The 24525-nt window shown below is 43.0% G+C and overlaps 1 protein-coding gene across 2 annotated transcripts in view; it reads right to left on the bottom strand.

Moving 5' to 3' along the window:
- LOC111863648 overlaps positions 1-24525 on the bottom strand; it is a 365789-nt gene that overhangs the window by 278931 nt on the left and 62333 nt on the right. The window contains exon 1 of one of the 2 annotated variants that reach the window (XM_023850146.2): positions 2002-3102. The exons of the other annotated variant lie outside the window; for it this stretch is intronic. The gene's annotated coding sequence lies outside the window, so the exon portion shown is untranslated. Of the gene's footprint in view, positions 1-2001; positions 3103-24525 lie in introns of those variants that run through there. 2 annotated transcript variants of the gene reach the window in all.

Raw genomic sequence — 24525 nt, 5'->3', positions numbered from 1 at the left:
ATTATTTTAACAAGACATGATTTGAATGTAAATAAATAATAATTGAATTGAATTATTATTATTATTACTATTATTATTATTGTAATTGGCTACCAGCTGTTGAGTACAGCACGTAAATAAAACCAAGAATTGAACTGAATTGAATTATTATTATTATTATTATTATTATTATTATTATTACGCACACTTTTTTGTTCAGTATTTTATTTGAATATATTTTGTTGTTTTTCTTCTTACTCGTGCTCACTTTGTAACTGGCCTCAGGGTCGTTAAGTTTCCACGCAAATAAATAAGAATTGAAACTAAATTACTACCACTACTACTACCACCACCACTACTACTACTAGCCTTCAGGCTCTTGTCTTTATGATTTTGTGTGTAATGCAATCTAAAGTGCTTTTCCTGCAGTTGGCATTGTAGCTGTTGATTCGGCACACAATAATCAAGACTGAATTAATCCTGATACGTGGTAGTTCAGTGACCAAGGTGACTGGCTACCACGCCTGGAACAGCGCTAGTGCTCATCCTGCCTTATATCCAGTGAATACTGTGTCTTTTTCCCTGGGATTAAAGCGACCATACACCTTCATCTAGCGCCGCTTAAGACTACCACATCTACTACTGCTACTACTGCCACTACTATCCCCATTAAGACTACCACATCTACCACTGATACTACTGCCACTACTATCCCCAGTAAGACTACCACGACATCTACTACTGCTACTTATGGGGCATGAGCCGAACGAGGGCAGTAATGAAGCGCTCTCGATTTCTTATTCGTAAATAATCAGGCAAAAAAGGCAAAGTTGCTTCCTGTTGTTTAATTAATTAAGCACCACGCCATGAAGACGTACACAACAGATGGAGGTGAGTGGTCAGCTTCATGCCCCGGTCGCTTTACCTCCGGGGGAAAGAGCTCCCAGTGCCTATCGGATATGAGACTGCGTGAGTTCCAGAGCCGGTCAGACCCTGTGGATTAGTGACAAATCTCTTGTCTCTGCCGGGAATCGAATTCCGGCTGTCCAAACTGTGGTACTAAAAGTAAAATTACCCTTGTAGTTAATGAAAATATAGAGTATATATAGAGGTATAGCTCCATGCATTTTTAATTTAGACACCAAATTGAGTTGAATGGTTAACTTCATGCCCTAGTGGCTTATGTTCCAGAGCAAGTGCCTCTGATGTCCATGGTATCGTATGTTGGACAGGATAAATCTGACTGCGCGTCAGGAAGGGGTGGTGACGAGAAAAATAGCTATTCTCATGCCGAGAATCGAGCCCCAGTCGTCTAATTGATAGCCTTGCCACTGTGCAGTTCGCGCTACCCTGGTCCATAGATATTAAATGCAATATTTAAAAATATAAGACTAGATATGTGTGTACAACATGTCCCATATTTTTATAGTTTACATTAACGCTTCTACAGAAGAGAAGTACGACATAATTAACTTTATGAGATAAAAAAGTAAAGTATTCCCTTAATAGACCATGGATGCCCATAGGGTTGTGAGATGCTCAGGGTCCCACATTTTCTCTAGACAATCGGCTTACAGATGGCGGTAAGGTTGTCAGCCTTATGCGCCGGCCGCCCTTTACCCCCCCCCCCCGGGATTATTCCTGGTACTCATTTCTGTTAGATGCTGAGTCGACCCCAGGGCCACAGTGAGGCTAGAAGGATTAGGTCAATTGAAAAAATCCACCTCATCGGGATTCGATCCCGCGACCTTCCGGCTTTTATCATAGTGCTTCAACCAACTACGCTACAGCGTGCACACACTTTATGAGATATCCACCTAAAATTACCTTATAAGTAAACCAACTACTGGAATGTAAATTCACAAATATTTCAGTTAATATATAACTTTGCCGTTATATATTACAATTTCTGGATTCGGTGTAACTAGCAGAGTATATTTGAAGAATTTATATGAAGTTTATCACATGTAAAACAACCCTCATAGACCAAAAATTTTTACTGAACAAAAGAAAACAACTCACCGATCAGGTTTCGGGGACAGATTCCACACGTCAACACTTCGTTTCTATGTAATTTTATAATAACCACTTTGAACTGAACAACTAAACAACGTTTTCTCTTCCGTTTTTCTCATATGTCCGATATAAATCCGAAACTTCACTGAGTTTATATAATCACATCAACATGTTGTAACGTATTGTTGCACGGAGCGTATGATAGGAGCTACACATAGGAATCACGCTTAATTTCAACTGTCATGAAGGTCGTTGCTGGGGAGTCCTCCTGCAGAAGCAATCCTTACGTAAAACTTTATACATTTTGCACATAATTTCCGTATGCCCAGTCTTCATTTTCCCACCATTTCAATTTCACCACGTTCAAATTCTTACAAAGCACAATGTCATTTATAATGATTAACCAACAGCCACAGTACTGTTAATATCCATTAGCAGCCGCATTAATATATGTGAATATAAATTACAGTTGGCTAGAAGATATATTTTATTTTGGTATTATTATAACTTGTGTTTACGAACCTATTTCTTAAAGCGGTGTAAAATTATATTACCTTTGCTTTTACAGATCGTCCGTGAATTTCATTCGCTTCTTCAGGAAAGAGAGTGAAAGTTTTGCGCATCCAACTTAGAAGCAACCAAGAAAATATAAAAACAAGATAGAAAAACGCGTACCGAAGGCAGATAAGAATCTTACCAGCTATCAGAGACAAATTTATGACAAGTGATTTATAGTCAATGTCAATTAATTAAAACACTCGCTATCACATGTTTATTTAGAATTGAAACCCATTAAAACGTAGAAATGGGGACGCACAAGACACAGCCGACCTTAAAGTACGTGTGGAACGAATGTGAAATCACACACAAAACTCAGAAGCTAAAAGGAATTGATGATAAAAACGCCTACTTCACTCCCTTCAGTCTCCCCTCTCCTTACCACTATCCATCCCCACTCTCCAAATTCACCGTGTGCTTCACCTTAGTTTAATCTTCCGCCTACTAACCACACATCCCATGGACAGACCGCGGCAGTCTCATGGTCGGTATCTTTGGCTGCGTGGCCAGTTCGTACCTGGGTTCTGTACAAGCTGACTTAGTCTACACAAAACTGTTATCCCATTCTGCCGGAAGGCGTTTACGTTTGGAAACAAGAAGACACCAGAAACAAAAAACGAGAGCCTGTTGCAGAATGGTTTGTTGTGATTGGGTGAGGAGTTAAGAAGTTACAGCAAGTTGTGTTGACTCCTATTGGTCGACTAGATTCTCAGAAGGTCGCTACAGGTATGAACAGCGCGCAGTCCGTGCTTCTGAAGTTCGGGTAAAACTTCTTCTCAAGCACGCGCGGAAGGAAGAGAACATNTCTGCACAAGCGCGCGCGGAAGGAAGCAGACAAAAACCCCCCCCCCCCCCAATTACATGTAAGCGTGTTATTCGCAAAAGTTTCCGAAATCATCAGTGAAGCTGACTGACAAGTTGTGCCTTTGTTTAAATTAGATATGTCAGTGATTTTATGAAGATAGCTTCACTTATATTAAAACTGATCTGTGATTGTGTATTAATGCACTACCGAAACTACTGCGAAAATTCTGTGCAAACTTCGAGCCACTCCAGTCAACCTGGCTTCATAATGCTGTGTACTCCTTCTTGGCGTACTTCATGAACTTTATATTATTAATACTAATAATTACACTTATAAATATGCGGAGGTACGCAGTAGCGTAGTTGGTTGAGGCACTATCTTACAAACCGGAAGGTTGCGGGTTCAATTCCTGATGAGGTCATTGGATTTTTCAATTGACCTAATCCTTCCAGCCGCACTATGGCCCTGGGGTCGACTCAGCCTCTAACATAAATGGGTACCAGGAATCTTCCTGGGGGATAAAGGGCGGCCGGCGCGTAAGGCTGACAACCTTACCGCCATCTGTGAGCCAATTGTCTAGATAATGTGGGAGCCTCGACGTCTAACAACCCTATGGGCCTCCACTGCCTGTTACAGGGATAGATTTACGTTTTTACCTTATAAATATGTGCAGCGGCCACCGTAGTCTAGAGGTAACGTTCCCACCTCATGACTCGTGGTACGCGGGTTCAAACCCGGCGGAGGTCGTGGAATTTTTAAGGGCGGAAAAATTCACGGAACAAGTCCTCCGGGAGGGACTTTAAGCCGTGGGTCCCGTGTCGTAGCTTTACGGCACGTAAAAGAACCTCATATCTCCAAAGGAGGTCACTGAGCTAAATTCAAGGACATTTCCCGCCCAAAAGTAGTCTCTAACGCCCCTGGTAGATGGAGGAAGCATTATAGATACCGCCAAGCCAGTAGAGGCCGAACTCGCCGGCTCGGTCGGGACTGATGGTACGCACCAATATCGGTAGGGTATAGAGACTGGTACAATATCATAGAGGGAAGCACAATGGACCAATACAGGTCTCAGTGCATGGGGAAACCCACCCCCTCCAATAACTAACTAACTATACATATGCGCGTCAATGAACTTGAAACGAATAAGAACTCTAATCACCATGCAGTGTCACTACAGCAATATAGAGATAACTGATAAGAACGCCAGTACACCAAAACATATTTATATGGTTTGAATTATAAGTTTTTAAGGACAAATTTATAGGACATTTTAATATTCTTCCTTGATGTTGGGAAAGTCTACTTTTTCATATGATCTCTGTGCACAGAAAAACGCCAGTATACAAACATATATTTTTATTAACTTCATGTACAAAATAATAAGGAAAAGTACCATTTGCTTTAACGTTAAGTAATATGATATAGGACTTGTATTTGGTCGTCGGAATAATCTGGGATTAGCTGCCTATATTTAATTGATTGATTGATAACTTTGTGACAGAAATTCTGTAGGAAGGGACTTTAAAAATATTATTTAATAGAAGTTTCGCTATCCGTACATTGGTACGAATTTATCTGAGAGCACAGACACTGAACGCTTCAACATACTGAAACAGTGGGAAAAAACAAAACAGAATGGCTGATGTCAAATCTTCAAAATCGAAGTCCCTTCCCCAGTAATTTCGGATTTCAAAGCAGTACTAATATGGAAGTAAAAATTTGTTTAAAACTGATTTTTAAACTCCAAATTATCTCCGATCTTATAATTTAGTTACTGTGCGGATAATTTTTATTTAACTTTTAAAACAAAGCATTAATGAGGAAAACAAGAAATGCACACAAAATTTAGTTGGAAAATTTTGCTGAAAAGTACGATTTGTGTGACATATATGGTAAAAGGGTAAAAGGGTGAAGGTATCCCTGCGCTTAACTAATTAAGCATTACGCCATTAAGGCGTGTGGGTAGTGGATGTACAGATCCACATTTTCTTGACCTCGGGACTAGCTGGAGGTGAGTGGTCAACTTTATGCCCCGGCCGCTTTAATCCAAGGGAAAGAACTCCCGGTACCCATTGGATAGGAGACTGGATAGGCCCCAGACCCGGTCTGGACGATTTGGAGAAAATTCTTGACCATACCGGGACTCGAACTCCGTAGCCAGTCGCTATACCGACTGAGCTATCCCGACTCTCTCGACATATGTGGTAGCACAACATTATTAACATTAAAATGTATGCTTGTGAAATAGACTGACTTACAATAGAACATTATAATTTTTTTTTGTGACGGTGTTAATCTCGAGCAAACAAATAATTATAGGAACCTCAGAGAACAGACTGGCTGAGCTATGTGCGTTGACCCTATAATGAGTTTGTCTTACGATAAGTTTTTCTGTTATTGCTTGTAGGGTGGGATTAAGTTCCTTGTACTGCGGCCACTTCTGGCCTATTGTACCAGCCCCAGATGATAGGTGAGGGCGATTGTGGAGCAATTGGTGGAATGAAGATTGGCAGGGGAAACCGAAGTACTCGGAGAAAACCTGCCCCAGCGCCACTTTATCCACCACAAATCCCACTTGACCAGACCCGGGATCGAACCCGGGCCGCCGCGGTTGGAAGCCAGCGACTAACCACTTGAGCTATGGCGCGGCCTATGATAGTTTAGTCTCATTAATAAGCTCCGAATATTCTTTCTACATTCACACCCTTTACAGTTCACAGTTACACACGCACTAGATTTCTCAGTCTTCACTAGTCGTATCCTGGCAACGGATTTATAACAGTCCCACTCTAGCGTCAAATCACACTTGAAGTCTTCTTTTCGCAGCCTAATTCCTTTATTGCTATTATTCTGCAGCTGTCAATTCAGAAGATTCGACTCAATTTAATTCCAAGCTCCTATCCTGGCAAGCTTGCGTCTCGAAACTCGACTCCACTACTGTTTTCTACTCTGGTCTATGCTGCCGAAAACTTCTTTACAACAACTTTACATGGACCACGCAGAAAACACATCTATTGTTAAGGAGGCGTGTTTTAGAGCTGCTTGCCTAGCAATTGATGTCCTATTGTTGCGCGCAAATGCTTGGGTGGGGATGTGTTTACCGAGTCGTTGCCTAGCAATGGTTATACACGTCACAGTACATAAGGTGGCCCAGAAAGATTTAAATGTATTGAACTTTCACTTCTCCTGTGGGTTTCATTTCTCGCCTCTACCTTCTTACTATTCGTTCTTTCTTCCTGTTCGCAATAGTGTGTTAAACAGTTAAGCGGATATTCTGACATAACCTCACTATTATCCTCTGTTTTATTAACTTCATGCAAATGACGCACAGTAATGTAGTGCGCCATCACACCTGACCCGCCGTACCGTTCTCACGCAACTCAAGATTCTTAGATTCATAACCAGCGTTCATATGTTAGCAGTGGTCATTAGAGTAACGCCAGATTAAAATGTAACCCACGTGAACATGGCACACTACTAATATATTAACTATACAGTTAGCTTGAAGCAGTATTGACGAGCTGGGCTATGACGAAACTGGAATGTAAAAGTGAAAGTAAAAAAAGACGCACGCTGGATCCTAGGCGGAGACAAAGCCTCATTCAAGTCCTGAAACAGGTTATCAGCTGTTCAGATTTTAGAAACTGCTTCAATGCTACCGAGACAAGAGTTTCTTCGTTGATTAATTAAACAGTGTGACCGACTCTGTGGTCTATAGGTCATAGTACCTGGTTACAGAACCAGAGGTCTGGGTTCGATTCAGGGCGCTACCAGATTTTCTGAGAAGTAGTGGGTCTGGAACGGGGTCCTCTCAGCCTCGTTAGGAAATAGCGGTTCCGGTCTAGAAAACTAAGATTAATGTTCCGTGGGGATTCGTTGCGCTCATCACGCGACATCCTCTATCCGCTAAAGTTGGCACTAATTTCGCCGACAAGTGGCGGTCGCTCGGTCGGTATAGTTTGCTTGCAGACTCGAGCCACTGAGTTTAGTTGTTTTTAGATGATCAAGTGATAATTACCAGACGAGTGGAGGTTGCTAGTTATGTGGGGAGAGAACTGAAAGAAAAATATGATGAATGGGGACCTAAAATAAATTACGTAAAGAAGGAATATTTACGTACGGACCATTCAGGGGAACTGCAAAGCGATGGTAATAGAGCTCAACTGTAGTTCAAGGGAGTGGCTCATGTGACCTTGACATTTAAAATGATTAGTGAAACAAGAAGAGTTATGAGTATGCTAATTTCAGTTTCATGGAACAGAACTATTTTACACCCAACAAAGTTATTAATATGCAGATCAACAGTAGAATAATATATTAAAATATGGAGCTGAAACATGGTCAATAAAGTGGAAATACACACACAATTTGAAGAATGTCGTCTCCTGGGATGTGGCGCCATGTAGATCTTGTGTGAACAGACGTTTCGGAGGAACACATCGACTTCAACTTCAGGGTAGAAAAATCAGCGAGCGAGGAACCAGCGTGAACAGGTGACTGCAGTCCACAGCCGCCTGCTCACGCTGGTTCCTCGCTCGCCGATTTTTCTGCCATGAAGATGGAACGATACGTTCCTCCGAAACGTCTGTTCACACAAGATCTACACGGCGCCACATCCCAGAAGACGAAATTCTTCATAATCACCGCCGCGAAAACCTCAACTCTTACACAGACATATAAATTATTAGCTACAGAAATGGATTATCTAAGACGTTCGACATGGATATCACAAATTGTTAGAAACGAAGCAATTAGAACAAAAATGGGAATGAAGAAAGACATATTACAGGAAACAAAAGAACAGCAATGACGATGGTCCGGCCACGTCATGCTAACAGGACTGCAGAATTGCTGGACAGGTTGCAGAATTGAACCCGCAGGCGGAAAGGAGGAGCGAGAGACCAGTCAACACATGAAAGGATGGGATTAACGACAGCACGCAGAGAAACAACCTGAATGATGAAGAATATTTTGACCGAGAGCACTGGAGGTGGAAAAAAAGTAAAAAATATGCCTTTGGGTTAAGGAAAACTGTTTATTCATAGAAAAATTCCTTTAATAAAATAAAAGGTAAAGCTATTCATATTCCTATGGCCGTGAAGGTCATCCTATGATGATTTTGACCCTCAGTTTGAGGAGAAATGGGTTAAAATATTTATCACTTAAGCAAAAAGGGAATTAACTTCTATATCTACTTATGGTATGGCAGCCATGTATCTAATCTCGATTCACTTCATTTACAGCCGGAATCTCATCCCGTCAGAGTAACGCATTAGCGGAACATGGTTATGTAATGACGCTGTATCAATTACTTAATAGGGCGATTTCTCTTGTTTTACTTTGTAGATATGCAGCCGGATGATCGGTCAGTCCATGTCTGGTGGAGACAGAGTAGTAATGTTGTGCTGAGCCTCAGGTAAGATAGAGTCGTTTCCCATTTAAATAAGATTCCATTTTGTTCTTTTTTTCCATAATGACTGGATAAAAACACGATACGTCCTAGCCAGGACAGCTAATGTTTCTTATACACAGTTATCTCTATGGTTGAGCTACTCTGATGGTAATTTACATGCCTGTAAACAGAAGATAAAAGAAAAGAGTTGCGTAATAATATACAATTATCATGATGTTGGAATGTATCTGAAGGTAACCGGAAGCGACCAGTAAATATAGTTATACGCCCACATCCTGCGTTATGAAGCATTTGTTACGGGACAGTTAGCCTTCACTGGTATTACAAAAGAACGTGAAAACTAATTCCAGAAACTGAGTTTACAAAACTGGTAACAAAGATGTAATTGTTGTACAGAACAGCTCACAACTCAGCATATCAACGGTAGTAAATGTAAAGCTATCCCTGTAACAGGCCATGGAGGGAAATAGGGCTGTGAGACGTCGAAGCTCCCACATTTTCTCTAGAAATCGGCTCACAGATGGCGGTGAGGCTCCCCTTTACCCCCAGGAAGATTTCTGGTACTCATAGGGCTATAGTGCGGCTGGAAGAAATAGGTCAATCGGAAAATCTGTCTCATTGGGAATCTAACCCGAGGATTTTCGGCTTGTAGCATAGTGCCTCAACCAAGCTACCGCGCGCCCAGCCAGCGGTGGTGGATATATCTGCAATAAAGATTTTGATACAATTCAAATTTAAAAGACTAACACTAAGAATATTAGAAAAAATACCTAGGTAATAATTAACTTCGTCATATTCCCTACTTCCATCCTCACGTTCAGAGATTGGATGAGTAGGTTTTATTCGCTTTGCATTTATAGTTTTACTAAAATTATTGGGAAAATGTAATTTTTGTCCAACTTTGGCTAGTAGCCCAAGAAGTCTCACTTGACGTGAATATCTAATAACTCTAAGCCAACAAGTTGGTATTTTACTGTATTACTGGAGCATGTACTCTTGTCAGGGAAAAAATGAAGATAGTACGCACGTGTTACTACTCGTCGCCTACCGCCCTACTCTACCCGCACTGCACACCTCCCTTCCGTCAATATCAAAAATAAATATAGAATGCAAACGAGGGGTGTAACGATTTTTTATATTGCTATTGGGGTGGGACTAAGTCCCGTGTGCTGCGGCCACTTCTGGCCTATTGTACCAGCCCCAGATGATAGGTGAGGGTGGTTGTGGAGCAATTGGTGGAATGAAGATTGGCAGGGGAAACCGAAGTACTCGGAGAAAACCTGCCCCAACGCCACTTTGTTCACCACAACCCCCACTGGACCAGACCAGGGATCGAACCCGAGCCGCCGCGGTGGGAAGCCAGCGACTAACTGCTTGAGCTACGGGGTGTAACGACAGTCTCAGTACAAGTTAGAATTTCCGGGATTGGGAGAAGATGGGCAGAAGGTAGATACTAGGTAGATGGGAGAGGGAGAATCTGTATTCATTCTTTTCCTGACCCGACTTTAGCCCCCTTCCCGCCATCTTGTTCTCGAAGAACAATGTAGGATATTTATCAATGATTATTTTACTCTTCTCCTGTCTTATTAATTTATTCATTCATTTATTCGCATTTGACGAAACATTCAGCACTTTACATTGTAAAGTATCGAGTTATAAATTGAATAACGAATTAGAAAGGATGTGATCATGACCTAAGTTGTGGTGCTATCCCGGCATATGTCTGAAGGAGCTGAAGAAAATCACGGAAACCCAATTCCGGATAATCGGTCTCCAGACCGAGATTTGAACCCAAGGGCCTCTGAATATGAAGTAGGACTACCAACTATTTGGCCATGACCAGCGGTATTCTTCTTAAGCTGCTCTCGTACTGGGCCGACAGATTGAATGAAACCCATTGCATGCTACAGTCACAACCGCAGCTCGTACACTGAAGATACCGACTGAGTGATAAGTAGGAGACTCTCAGCAAAAGAAAACCACCTCATTACACGCTGATCTCACCCACTAGTCCTAAGCAAGCGTGCAACAGGAATCGATCGAGCGAAAATCTTGATGTGGAGGCTGCTGAAACTACAGTTTAAACCGCGTCGTTGAGCCAGATCTTTTGAAAAGTGACGGGAGAATTGCACGTCCCATAGACCACGTTAACGCAAAGGAGTGCCCCAGTGAGAAGGTAGCCCAATTAATATAGGATTTTAAGTTCTCACAGCGGTGGTTATGAAGAGGACTATATATTCTGAAATATAATGTCGTGTAGTCCGTTGAAAGTCAACCGATGTTTCGGAGAGATATATCCCCTCCATCTTCATGGTTGAGAAATGAGCCACGCAAGGTACCAGCTTGAATGCTGGTAACAAGAAGAGACAGACTCTGCTTGTCATTTGTTTTACTCTGAAGATGGATGCCATATAGCCCACCGAAATGTCGGTTGACTTTCAACGGAGAACACGGCGTTATATGCCAGAATATAGTACTCTTAAGACTAATTAGGCCGGTTACGGTAGCCGAGCGGTCTAAGGCATGTACTGTCTTCGCTCGCTTGGAAACCGGGATCGTGGGTTCGAATCCCACTCAAAGCATGGATGTTTAGTTTGTGTGTGTGCGTTTTTCTGTGTTTGCGTACAGGTAGAGGCCTTGTGACGAGCTGATCACCTGCCCAAGGAGTCCTACCGAATGTGTAAGATCTAGAAAAACCGAAATGAACGGAGGAGTTCATGGAGGTAGGCCTAGGCCCACTGGGGCTGTAGTGCCAAGGAAAAAAAACCTAAATAGTGTTTCACGTTCCATATAATAACAATAATGTTTTCAACCCCAAGTACCGCAGAAGTCTTCTCTTTTACTACAGAACAAATCAAGGGGTATGACATGACATAACTTTTAACAATATTAAGAACAAAATTAAGTAATATTTTACTATACATCGTTAGGAGTTACGATTCGAGTCAAAAGAGAATTACAACACGGCATAAGTCCGAAATTCGAGTTTAGATTCGTCAAACCGAAAATTCGGAGCTCTAAGTCTAATGTGTGTCAATTTAATGGGAGCATAATTCCAAAAATCCTTAAGTTTGGAAGTCGTAATTCGAGGCATAACTGTACTTTCATCCTCACCTTAGTCCATCTTGTCTATTAACAATCAGAGAACAGTGAACCTGCCGCCTTGTCTAAAATCTCATTTCGACGAATAAACCCCATTATTGACTCGTAAGTAAGTAAGTAAGTAAGTAAGTAAAGATATCCCTGTAACAGGCCGTGGAGGCCCATAGGGTTGTGAGACGTTGAGGTTCCGACATTTTCTCTACACAATCGGCTCACAGATGGCGGTAAGGTTGTCAGCTTTACGCGCCGGCCGCCCTTTACCACCAAGAACATTACTGGTGCTCATTTCTGTTACAGGCTGAGTCGACCCCAGGACCACAATGCGGCTGGAAGGATTAGGTCAATTGAAAAAAAAATTTCTCATCGGAATTCGATCCGCGACCATCCGGCTTGTAGCATAGTGCCTCAACTAACTTCGCTACCGCGTATGTTAACATTAAAATCTACATTTATTTTACAAAACGAACACACGTTTTAATCCATCTTCATGCTGTCAGAAAGGAAAGGAACGTCCCAATAGCCATGACATTTCAGAGATGGGTAGACCTGCTTATAATTACGACCCTGGACCGCACAACAATGGGAAGGAGCAGCTTCGCATCAGCCATGAATGCCACCGGCTTGAATGCGTGGTGTGTCACATGCAGATCTGGGCTTTGGGGCCGGGTACCCCGACAGATTAGGATTTATAGACCCATCCAAGTACAATTTAAGGTTAGTATACTCTCAAACAGAATGACTGAATCCTTCTAAAACAGTATCCGACACGTCATTCAAGAACCTCTCCAGAAAATATTCGTACGTCGATATCCACTGAAATGTTACGTCATCACAGATAATGTCGATTCTTAGGTTACTAAAAGATGCTCTTTCAACTGCACAGGAGACACAGCGTTTGAGGAATACGTATTGTTGGTTATTTATTGGTAGTTTATTTCAAGACGCTGGCAGTTCAGATAATGGATCTTAGAGAGATAGGATGGGATGGTATGGATTGGATTGATCTGGCTCAGGATAGGGACCAGTGGAGGGCTCTTGTCAACACGGTAATGAACCCTCGGGTTCCCTAAAATGCTGAGAAATTCTTGAGTAGCTGCAGATTTGGCTTCTCCTCAAGAAGGGCTCAGCTCCGTAAGTAAGTAAGTAAGTAAGTAAGTAAGTAAGTAAGGCAGTTCAGATATTTGGGAACGACGATAACAAATCAAAACCTGATTGAGGAGGAAATTAAGAGGAGATTGAACTCGGGTAATGCTTGCTACCATTCAGTCCAGAACCATTTCTCTTCTCGTCTGCTGTCGTCTGCTCTTGTGAACACGGCAATGAACCTTCGGGTTACATAAAATGCTAAGCACAATAGATCACTGTAGGTCGCGATGCAAGGGCCGAGAAGGCCTACCACTCATACATTCATACATAAAATGCTGGGAAATTCTTGAGTAGCTGCATAATTGGCTTCTCCGCAAGAAGGGCTCAGCTCCATAAGTAAGTAAGTAAGACAGTAAGTAAAACTACACAAAAACCAAATCCGTGGCTTTAGCCCGCAAGCAAACTATACCGACCGAGTGACCGCCGCTTGTCGGCGAAGTTAGTGCCAACTTTAGCGGATAGAGGGTATCGCGTGGTCAGCGCAACGAATCCCCACGGCCGTTAATCTCGGTTTTCTAGACCGGAGACGCGATTTCCTTGAAGTAGCTCCTCAATTATCCTCACGAGGCTGAGTGGACCCCGTTCCAGACCCAATACTTCTCAGAAAATCTGGTAGCGCCGGGAATCGAACCCGGGACATCTAAAACTACTCAGAGTCCAATAATTCGATGATGGTAAGCAGTGAACTAGAAAGGATGTGGGTGGAAGTGGTTGTGGCTTAATTTATCTCCAAGAATTTGCTTCCAGGAACTGAGGAAGAGTACAAGAAACGCGCCAGGAGGCGACTTAGGAGATTCATGTGGCACGCTATAGCTGGTGCAACCAGACGACCTCGGCAGGATCTCGCTGCAACTATCACAATGGTGACCACACCTGACTCAGGAAGATGTTCGTGATGTTGCTGAATCACACCACACAAAACCGTTACGCGTCACAACTGAAAGGATGATATATACGTATTTTGGTTGACAGCGGAAAGACCTCGGTTCATATGGCTGGATGGTTAGCACTGCTGCCTCTATTTCGGTATCTCCTAGTATGAAATCTTAGCTCCAACACCGGCCATATTGAAAGTTTCCGTGGTTTTCTTCAGTGACTCCAGCCGAATGCCAGGTTATTAATACAGGTTAGTCCGTCACAGCCGTTTCCTTCCACAACCATTCTAATGTATTAGTAGTTAATTATCATTTAGCGGCCTCCGTAGTCTAGAGGTAACGTTCCCACCTCATGACTCGTGGTACGCGGGTTCAAATACCCGGCGGAAGTCGTCGAATTTTTAAGGGCGGAAAAAATTCAGGGAACAAGTCCTCCGGGAGGGACTTTAAGCTGTGTGTCCCTTGTCGTAACTTTACGGTACGTAAAAGAACCTCATATCCCCAAAGGGGATCACTGAGCCAAATTCCAGGACGTTTCCCGCCCAACAGTAGTCTCTAAGGCTTCTGATACATGGGGGAAGCATTATAGACACCGCTAAGCAAGTGGCCGAACTCGCTTGCTCGGCGGGACTGATGGTACGCACCATTTATCGGTAGGGTATAGAGACTGGTAGAATATCATAGAGGGAAACACAATAGATCCAACTGGTCGCGGTGCATGGGGAAACCCACCCTCTCTAAATAACTAACTAACTAATTATCATTTCATTCTATATTCAATTAGAATATGATTGACAGCATCAGTATTTTAATGTTCTGTTTGTTATACATGGGGTTTAAGCTGTTTATTTTAGTAATTTGTCTTATTTCTTATATGAATCATGAAAATAATAAATTATTTTGAGGTCAGTCGTAATATGAATTCTTTCCGATGGGTTTTTTTATTTCGCTTATTATATATGTTCTTCGAATTCCGGTGTGGCCAGTACCAAGTGTCAGCTCTACCTGGAGATGACCACAATTCATGCGACAGCGGTGCTTTTCAGGCAAGCTCGAGGTTCCCCTGGCCCTAGGTAGTACCTGGTTAGGGTTCCGAACCAAGGTTACAGGAAACAGCAGCGTCGGTGCTATGTGTTAAGAGTGCCTGCAACACTTTTGGAACAACCCCTCAACCGCCATGAACAGCTTAAGAGGCGGACTGAGCAGGGGAAGTAGTCCTCTCGGGGGCGTAATAACACATCAAGGAAGTGAGGCAACCCAATCGGTGGACTTACCCCGCAAGGCGCTGGTAACCTCTTTTGAGGCAATGACTAATGGAATTTATCGGAAGGATGCAATTTTCACAGTTCCTTTAGTCTCGGTAAGCGCCATATCTCAATCTTTGTATTGTCAGAAGAATTCGAGTGCGGGGAAATGTTCTGCGTGCTTGTGAAACGTCAGTACAGTGTGCAGCTATTTATAGACTAATTTTGGCTACATGCCGCAAGGACTTCCTTAGAAAGTGATAAACACTCATCCAATCAATAAACTATTTGCCTCTGAGCAGCCGGAAGGTTCACACACGTTCACAAGAGCGCATGTCTAGACAATATCCTTATTTTTTTTTTAGTTTCTTGGGTGGGATGAGACAGAATCCACTTGGTACGTCGGCCACTGTTTGGTCTATTGGACCAGCCCCGGATAGTACATGATAAATGTGGAGAAGTCGGTGGAATAAGAATTGGCAGGAGAACCCGAAGTACTCGGAGGAAAAAAATCTGCCCAGTGCCACTTTGTTCACCACAAATCCCACATGACCCGACGTGGGCTCGAACCCGGTGACTAACGGCCTGAGCTATTGCACGGGCGGACCCCCTATTTGGTCCAATGCATCTACTCCACACCATCTTGCCCTGATACTTCAAGGCAAGGCAAAACTGTCTTTGTGCTTATGTAATTACCATGCTATGAAAACTGACGAGTAACTGGAGACACACAACCTCAACAGATGAGTGGTCAATTTCATGCACACGCCATGTTACCTCTGGGGAAATAGAACCAGAAACCAATTAGATACAACACTGGGTGAGCCCCAGAGCCGATATGGACGCTGTGGAAAAGAACACTTTTACCCTGCTGAGAGTCGAACCACGATCCCTCGGTTGTCAAGCCCGTAGCCTACTCTGAGCTATTTATTTAAGATCCATTTTAACACTATCCTCCCACAAGTACAACTAGATCTTCCATTTGGTCTCGTATCTTCAGGCGATACGATGTCGTTTTCATGGCAACGGCTAGGTAAACGTTTGTTTTCACTGCAACGGAGGGGTGAACTGTTCGACTCGGTGTCCCCATTCCGTACGCCAGGCAGATATAAAACAGAGTGCATTCGTGAATAGACGCAGATAGCCGTGTGGACGCGAGGTCGAATACCTCCACCTGGACACTGCGAATCGTAGGAAGCGACGAAAAGGGAAGAACCAAATGTGTGACAGTAAAATATGGTCGCGAGTCCCAAGGGACTGGACCCGAGAAAGACTGCGCTGGCAAGGGCCAGGAGCATATGCAAAAGACAGACCCATCCTCTCGTCAGAGAGGGCGCCCCACAAAAAATAAGACCGTAACGGTCAAACAGTAATAAATATCTGATCATGAGACCAAGACGAGGCTCGACACCAAGACTTACTGACTGACTGACCGTCATTCGCAATGTGACTTTGACTTTGAATAGAGACAGAGTTAAGCAGAATATGACAAAATGCGAAGTGACTCGGCAGTGAATCAACGCGCTTTCGAGAACGAGGCAGAGCTACGCAGAGAAGGATACGTTATCCTTAAGGAGTTGAGTGTGTCAACTGTTATAACTGAGTGTTATTTTAATAGTGACGTCAGATAAACCTAAACACGTGACAATACATACACATATAAACTGTCACGATTTAGGAGTGACTATACGCGGGGTTTGGTCACAGTGTCTTCACCAGATAATTGTCTGCGATCATAAATTGCGAGAGATATGAGATATAAACGAATAGCAGGAACAAAATATTCGCCAAAACTGTTACAAGTCCTCCAAACCATTGTGTACGTTTCTGCACAGCTGTTGCTTCCTATTGATGTCCCGAAGAAAATTAAAATAGAAATAAGTTTCACACAGAATTATGCAGACTATCTCTTAACTTTTCTATATAACTCATCATCACAATTCCTATTCATATTCAAACAACTTACGGACATAATTACACGAATAACAGCGGCTACGGGAGCACAGCAAGAATGAAGGCAAAATTAAAATCTGGCCTTCACTGGACAGTAGCTCACGGGATTTAGAGGCCAAGGTTGCATTCTTTTTAGGAGCTAAGGGACACCGATAAAATATAAATAAAGCATACAAGAAATCAAGGATGAAGTTCCTACAACAAAACAATCAATTTCTCTCTGCTGTGTAATTCGACCAAGGTTAAGAGGAGAAAAAACTAAACTTATTCCAAGCAGGCTTGCGGTACTGGAGACAATGTGAGGTCTACAAAAAACCTGACTGTAATACAAAAGTGAAGGAGACGCGGAAGGGGACACGGGTCGGAGAGAGCGCTGGTCTTGGGCCACCAGAAAAGGTCACGGGCATGTGTCACATGGGGTACCTTCATCAGCAGTCAGCAACTCGGAGGACAGGTTTCCAATGAAATCCGAAGAAGGGACAGTAAGATGGTAAGCAGAGCCCGATAATGCTGTAGGGTGGTCAGCACTTCACATGCAATAAGTCTCCTGCTCGAAACTCTGAGTATATGCCGGCTAACTAGTGAAATGCTACATTTGGAGCATACCTCTGTATGGGGCTGAAACATGGACATTTAGGGCAGTAGATCAGAAACATCTGGAAAGTTTCTAAATGTGGTGTTGGAGAAGGATGGAGAAGATCAGTTGGACCGATTATGTGAGAAATGAAGAAGTGTTAATTAGAGTCAGTGAGCNGAAGGAAAGATAGATGGGCGGATAGAAGTGACAAGAAGACGAGGAAGAAGACGTAAGAAGATGCTGGATGACCTTGGGGACAGAAGAGGATACTGTCATTTGAAGGAGAAAGCTCTAGATCGCATTTAGTGGAGGAATTGTTTTGGAAGAGACTGTGGACCTGTCGTCTGACAGATTACTGATGATGATGATGTTTGTGACAGAGTTCTCGCAATTTTCCTCAATCCTGCCAAACCAATTCTGAGAGTGTGTAATCGACGTAGGTAGCTTCACGAATAATCGTTCAGGTTTCCTTTGAATAACATTTTTAAATATCTTAAATGTTTATAAAGCACAAAACTGTGCTTTAACATGCTTTCAAAATTGGTTTCTCATCCTAACGGAACGAAATGGTTCAGGGCATTCGAGAACAGGTTGCTTTAGAGAACATTTGAACGGAAGAGTGAGGAAGTAACACGATGCTACATGATTAGAGGCTTCGGCTTCATCTAACCTGGCATCGAGTCCTCGCTGTCTATACCTCGACCAGCATTCCTTGAGCCCTGAAGTCGAGATATTCGTGAAGGTCCTTCTTCCTGTCCGCTGTCTCCTCTTGGAGGCTTCGGAGCCGCGTATCGAGGGCCGTTTGTAGCCTCAGCTGCGTTTCTCCAATCTTTATGTTGAGTTCCTCCCGGAGGTCCTCTGCACGTTGGTACACAGAAGACAGACAGGACGTTCTGCACCCGATTTCTTATGGTGTCTTCCAGGTCGAACCGAATGGAGTTTATAAATAGAGTTCTCCATCCTTACTTGGCTAGCCCTCACTGTGGCCTTCATTTCTTCTTGGCGGCTCTTCATCATGGCCTCCATGTTCTCTTAACAGGCCTCATTTAGCTGGATTTCATCTCTTATTGGTCCGTTTTAGTTTCGGCTGGCATTTGTTTCTGGCCAGTCTTTATCGTGGCCTTCATCTTCCCCTGACTGGCCTTCGTCTTCTCTAGGACGAGCTCAACGCCGCCTCCCGATGTTATGATTATGATAGTCTTCATGTCCGTCACTCATGGCCCATATATTTCCTTGATTGACCTCCAACTTGTCCTCTACATTTTCTTGACAGATCTCCAATCGCTTCTCGGCTTGGTCCTCACCAATTCTCGAGTTTCATTTCGCCCGTCACGTTTTGCATTATTTGCACCAGTCTTGTGGTGTCTCACGCAGGCTTCAATATAATAATTCAAGAAATCCAATCTGGTTTCTGAAACCATATTTTTCTCTTTTTTCATTTTTTTTAATTGTATATGACTATTTCAGTTACATGTCCCGTAATAAGACAAATTCTGTATTCTATACCACAGTGCATTTGCAGTTTATATGCTCCGGAAACAACTTCGAAGTCTAGTTATTGTTATTATTGGAGGGGGTGGGTTTCCCCATGCACAGCGACCAGTTTGATCTACTGTACGTCCCCCTTTTGATATTCTACCAGTATCTATACCCTACCGGTACTGGTGTGTGCCATCATCCCCGGCTCAGCCAGCGAGTTCCGCCTCTACTGGCTCAGCGGTACCTTGATGCTTCCCCCATCTACCAGAGGCTTTAGAAACTACTGTTGGGCGGGAAATGTCCTATAATTTCGCTCAGAGGTCTCCTTGAGACATGAGGTTCTTTTACGTGCCGTAAAGCTATGACACGGAACCCACGGCTTGAAGTTCCACCCGGAGGACTTGTTCCCTGAATTTTTCCGCCCGTAAAAATTCCACCACCTCCGCCGGGTTTGAACCCGCATACCTTGAGTCATGAGGTGGGAACGTTACCCCTAGACTACGGAGGCCGCTAATGTCTAGTGCAAGTTTCAGTTACATCCATTATTGTTTCATGTCCCTTGACTGCTCCACTTTCGACTAGAACTCCCGGTGGATTAGTAGAGACACAGTTTTTAGCCTTATCCTTTCGTCTTCTGGGTTGATAGACGCCATGGTTTAACCAACCGCAAGTCGCTATACATTTGCACCAGCAACAAGAAAGTGCGATGCATATGAACATGGAGCGCAATACAGGCAGGATCGCCGCCACTGTATGACGAATAAGGGAATTCAGACCGTTGTCGTCCCAAGTTAGCTTTGGTCCCCCTGTTGTGTGTTCAATGTCACAGGATTTTCTTGATGTTTGAATATATAGTTTTCTCCCGCAGAGAATCTGGGCTTTTACTCCGTTCGAACTGACTCAGTAGAGTATCTAATTTCCTGTTATTTGAGTGCGAATGTAAAGAGTTATGTCACTTTCCTTTAATATTTCCCCGTCGTCTCCTGGACACAGTCGCTATCTGAAGCTCTAAGTGTAACGACGTGAACGCAGAAGTTGGCGAACTTGCATTGTTAAGACTCGTTACCAGGCAACGTTTAGTTAATACGTAGCAGCCAAAACAATTGATTATCTGTTGTGATTACTTAAAAAGACTGCAGAAACGAGATTTTCGTTTAATTCCCATATGGAGGCGACGAAAGGGGAAGTCTCAAATCTGAGACAGTGAAATATGGCCGCGAGCCCCAAGGGACTCGGATCCAAGAAAGACTGCGCTGGCAAGGACCAGCAGCATATACAAAAGACAGACCCGTCCTCTCGTCAGAGAGGGCGACCCACAAAAGCAAGACCGTAACTGTCAAACAGTAATAAATATCAGGTCATGAGCCCCACATAGGGCTCGACACCAAGAACTACTGACTGACTGACCGTCAGTCGCAATATGACTTCGACTCTGGCTTTGACTTGCTCAGAGAGTTTAGTCCGCAGGCGAACTATAGACCGAGAGACCGCCGCTTGTCGGCGAAGTTAGTGCCAACTTTAGCGGGTAGAGTGTGTCACGTGGTCAGCGCAACGGATTCCCACGGTCGTTAATCTCGGTTTCCTAGACCGGAGCCGCTATTTCCTCGAAATAGCTCATCAATTGTCCTCACGAGGCTGAGTAGACTCCGTTCCTGACCCACTACTTCTCAGAAAATTTGGTAGCCCCGGAATCGAACCCGAGACCTCTGGATCTCTAGGCAGGAACTCTGACCACTAGGGCACAGAGGAGGTTCTTCTCTCAATAGAGTTTTAATTTTTTTTTCTATTTTGTTGTAACCTCAAGTGGGGTTGTGTTTATGTACATGTGTGCGCCTATACAAATATATGCAGTCCAAGGCTAACGTAAGTGCTCGGTTCTAAAAATCCTGAAGTAATTCGAATTTTACGTATTTCGGAAATTACAAGTACATAAATTTATATAGTTCATCTTCATACTACATTCCTTATTTAAAAAAAATAATGTACTAATCTGTTCCATGGAGTTGGAATTCATGTGCTGCAACGTTGATCTCTATTGTCTCTCAAATCAAGCGTCCACTTGTTCCAGTATAACCCGAAGCAGCGAGACGTGGGCACAGGTATAATTTCATACCTAGTCCACATAAGCCGCAAATCCTCTCTGAGTACTTTCCAAGAGGGCTGCGCGGTTTCTCTGGCGAAGTGTTTAGAAAGTAGGCCCTAGTTCGCAGCTCGTGGCAGGCGGGAATACGTGGTACCTGTCTACATCTCGACACGATATGTCACTACGCTGCTCCCATTCGCTTCAAGCAGAACCGGAAATTAAAATTACGTGTACATTGTCAGTTAATCAGAATGAAGACTTTTCTCGGCACAGTGAATCCATGAAGCCTGTAGCTTCTGAGATCAAGCAGTGCTACCGAACAGCACATCCATTCAATGGCACTGTTTGGTGACAGCGCGAAAGCTTCCCATTTGCAGAAATGTCATTCCACAAGAAATTTGTATCCAAATGGAAGGAACGTCGTATGAATACCATTTAATATCTTCATGATTTTTTAAATTGTACATACAACTTATAAAATCCAATATAAATACATTTTTCTTTTGACTTTATTCCATTTCTTATTGTAAAATTTAATGTCTGAACACAGATTAGAAAGATGGCATTAAATTATGGTAACGCTTGCTACCATTCAGTTCAAAACCTTTTGTCTTCTAGTCTGCTGTTTGAAGCACAAAAATAAATTATGGAAAGAGTTAATCAAAGTCAAGGTAGAGTCACATTGCGACTGACGGCCAGTCAGTCAGTAAGTCTTGGTGTCGAGCACCCTGCTGGGGCTCCTGACCAGATATTTATTACTGTTTGACACTTACGGTCTTGTTTCTTGTGGGCGCCCTCTCTGACGAAAGGACGGGTCTATCTTTTGTATATGCTGTTGGTCCTTGCCAGCGCAGTCTTTCTCGGGTCCGAGTACCTTTGGACTCCTGACCATATTTTACTATCTCAAATTTGAGACTTCCCTTTTCGTTGCCTCCTACTACTCGCAGGGTCACGGTGGAGGTATTCGACACCGCTGCCACACGGGTAAAAATTTGGAGGCGCAAGGCATCGATCCTGGTACTCCTCGCATTGTAAGCGAGCGCTCTACCACTTGAGCTACTCGACACGATACGGACCGCATAGAAAGCATCCGAGTCCAAGAGTTCATTTATTGTTGCGTGCGTATTCTTGCCGTGGGAACATGTCTATGAAGGCGTTACCTATCAACGGTAAAAGTACAAACACAGACACACAGCAAGGTGATCTCATGAACCATTTATTCTTTCAAAATAAGGAATACTATGTAATCTGAGGAGACAATTCGGATACACATACAAGCAACGATTAAGATTATAGTTCTTTATCTATATAAATAAAAGATTGTGAATAAAAGGAAGCAGTACCAAAATTTAAATTGTTCTTACTTTTGTTACGAAAACAAAATTTATTTTTAGCCTACTTTCCTTATTTTGAAGAAATGAAATCAGGCTTATGCGATCTCTACCCTGTCTGTCTATGAATCCCCCCTTCCCCTCTTAACATCTGAATGCCAGAACCAATTTTTTTTCTTTATGTATACTAGAATACTCTTAGGAAAATATTACATTAGGAAAATGGTATAATTAGAAAAGTCCACCGTCGTTTTAAACAGAAGCGATCGGATTACTTTTAAGACAAATCTGCCTTCTACTTATGCTTGTTAAAAACATTATCAAGTCTGGCAGGCTTGGATGGTTGAAGTCAACAGGTAACAGTTTAAAGTCAAAGCCCCAGCATTTCTGGAGATAAGTATCCAATCTGAGAAACCACAGATCCGGTTCTATTCAGCTTGAGGTTCATGGTGCACATCTAGTGGAGCCAAATGCAGTTGCCGATGCTTTCGCTAAGAATTTTCAATTTGTTTATAATACTCTTTGCCCTGTGTATATTCCCCACCCTTCGGAATCTTCAAAATTCTTATCTCTTGCCTCTATTTCCGATGCGAATGTTTGTCGAGTCATTAAGAGGCTGAAACCTTCTAAATCTGGGTTTGTCATAACAGGCTGTCCATAAATTTGTATTCCCATTCTTAAGCATATATTTAACTTCAGCCTGACTCAGCAGTACTTTTCTGCTCTATGGAAGGAAACAGCCATTTCACCCGGATGTAAAAAAGGCAATCATGTCGCTGCAACCAAGTACAGACCAATTTCCATTCCCAATAATTTATCTAAGTTGTTTGAATTCATTATTCACGATCATGTTCTGCATCACGATAAGCTCAATCCCACTAACATTGCTTCAACAAATTTAAATCTACAGTCATTAATGTGGTACTGCATAATGAGGAGCTTCATAACTTTTACTCTACTCCAAGTACAATTAGAACGATCAAGTCAAGGAGGATGAGGTGGGCAGGACATGTAGCACGAATGGGGAAGACCATATAGGATATTGGTGGGAAAGTCAGAAGGAAAGAGACCACTGGGAAGACAAAGACGTAGGTGGATGCACACTATTAAAACGGATCTTAGAGAGATAAGAATGGGATCGTATGGATTAGATTGATATGGCTCCGGACAGAGGACAATGGAGGGCTCTTGTGGACACGACAATGAATCTTCGGGTTCCATAAACTTCTGGGAAATTCACGAGTAGCTGCAGAATTGGCGGCTCCTTCAGAAGGGTTCAGCTCCATGAGTAAGTAAGTCATTAATGTGGTAACGTTTCTTGACTTTATGACTCCTGCTGTTCGCGGTCAGTGTCATGCTGATGCTGTCTATTTTGACCCTTCAAATGCTTTTGACCTCGTCCCCCATAAAACGCTCTTGCATAAATTAATCTCTATCTCTGATGGTTACGCAATCACTTAACCAACGTACAAATTCATGTTCGCATTTCTGGTAATCTATCCCTACCTTTTCAAGAAACTTGCTGTGTGCCGCAAGGCTCTGTCCTGGGGCCGTTTCTTTTCAGCATGTAACCTATTTAATTCTACAAATCGTTGTAAATTTTTAACCTCTGCTGATGATCTCAAAACTTCTCAAGTCATTAACTCTCTAATCTCACAGAAATTCCTTCGAGTGACTGATTCTCTGCTAACTCCACGAGACTTAAAGTTAGTAAAACGCGTGTTGTCATACTCCAGGAAGGCAAAATTCTGATATACGAATATCAGCTTTGTCATGCTGGCATTACAAGCACCAGTAATATTAAGGGCAACACAGAAAACACAGCCTCTATTGTTGTAACGCTTTCACCGAAGTAACGGTCGCGGCACAGACTCCTTAGAAAGCCAGTCATGTGACAGCCATCTCGCCAGTCCATTGGGGCGCTGACTGTTGCCTAGCAACGAGCTATAAACATCCGCCCTATT

This window comes from Cryptotermes secundus, unplaced genomic scaffold (genome assembly GCF_002891405.2).
Source record: "Cryptotermes secundus unplaced genomic scaffold, Csec_1.0 scaffold234, whole genome shotgun sequence".
Lineage (NCBI taxonomy): Eukaryota > Metazoa > Arthropoda > Insecta > Blattodea > Kalotermitidae > Cryptotermes > Cryptotermes secundus.
This window is presented reverse-complemented; position numbering and strand designations above follow the sequence as displayed.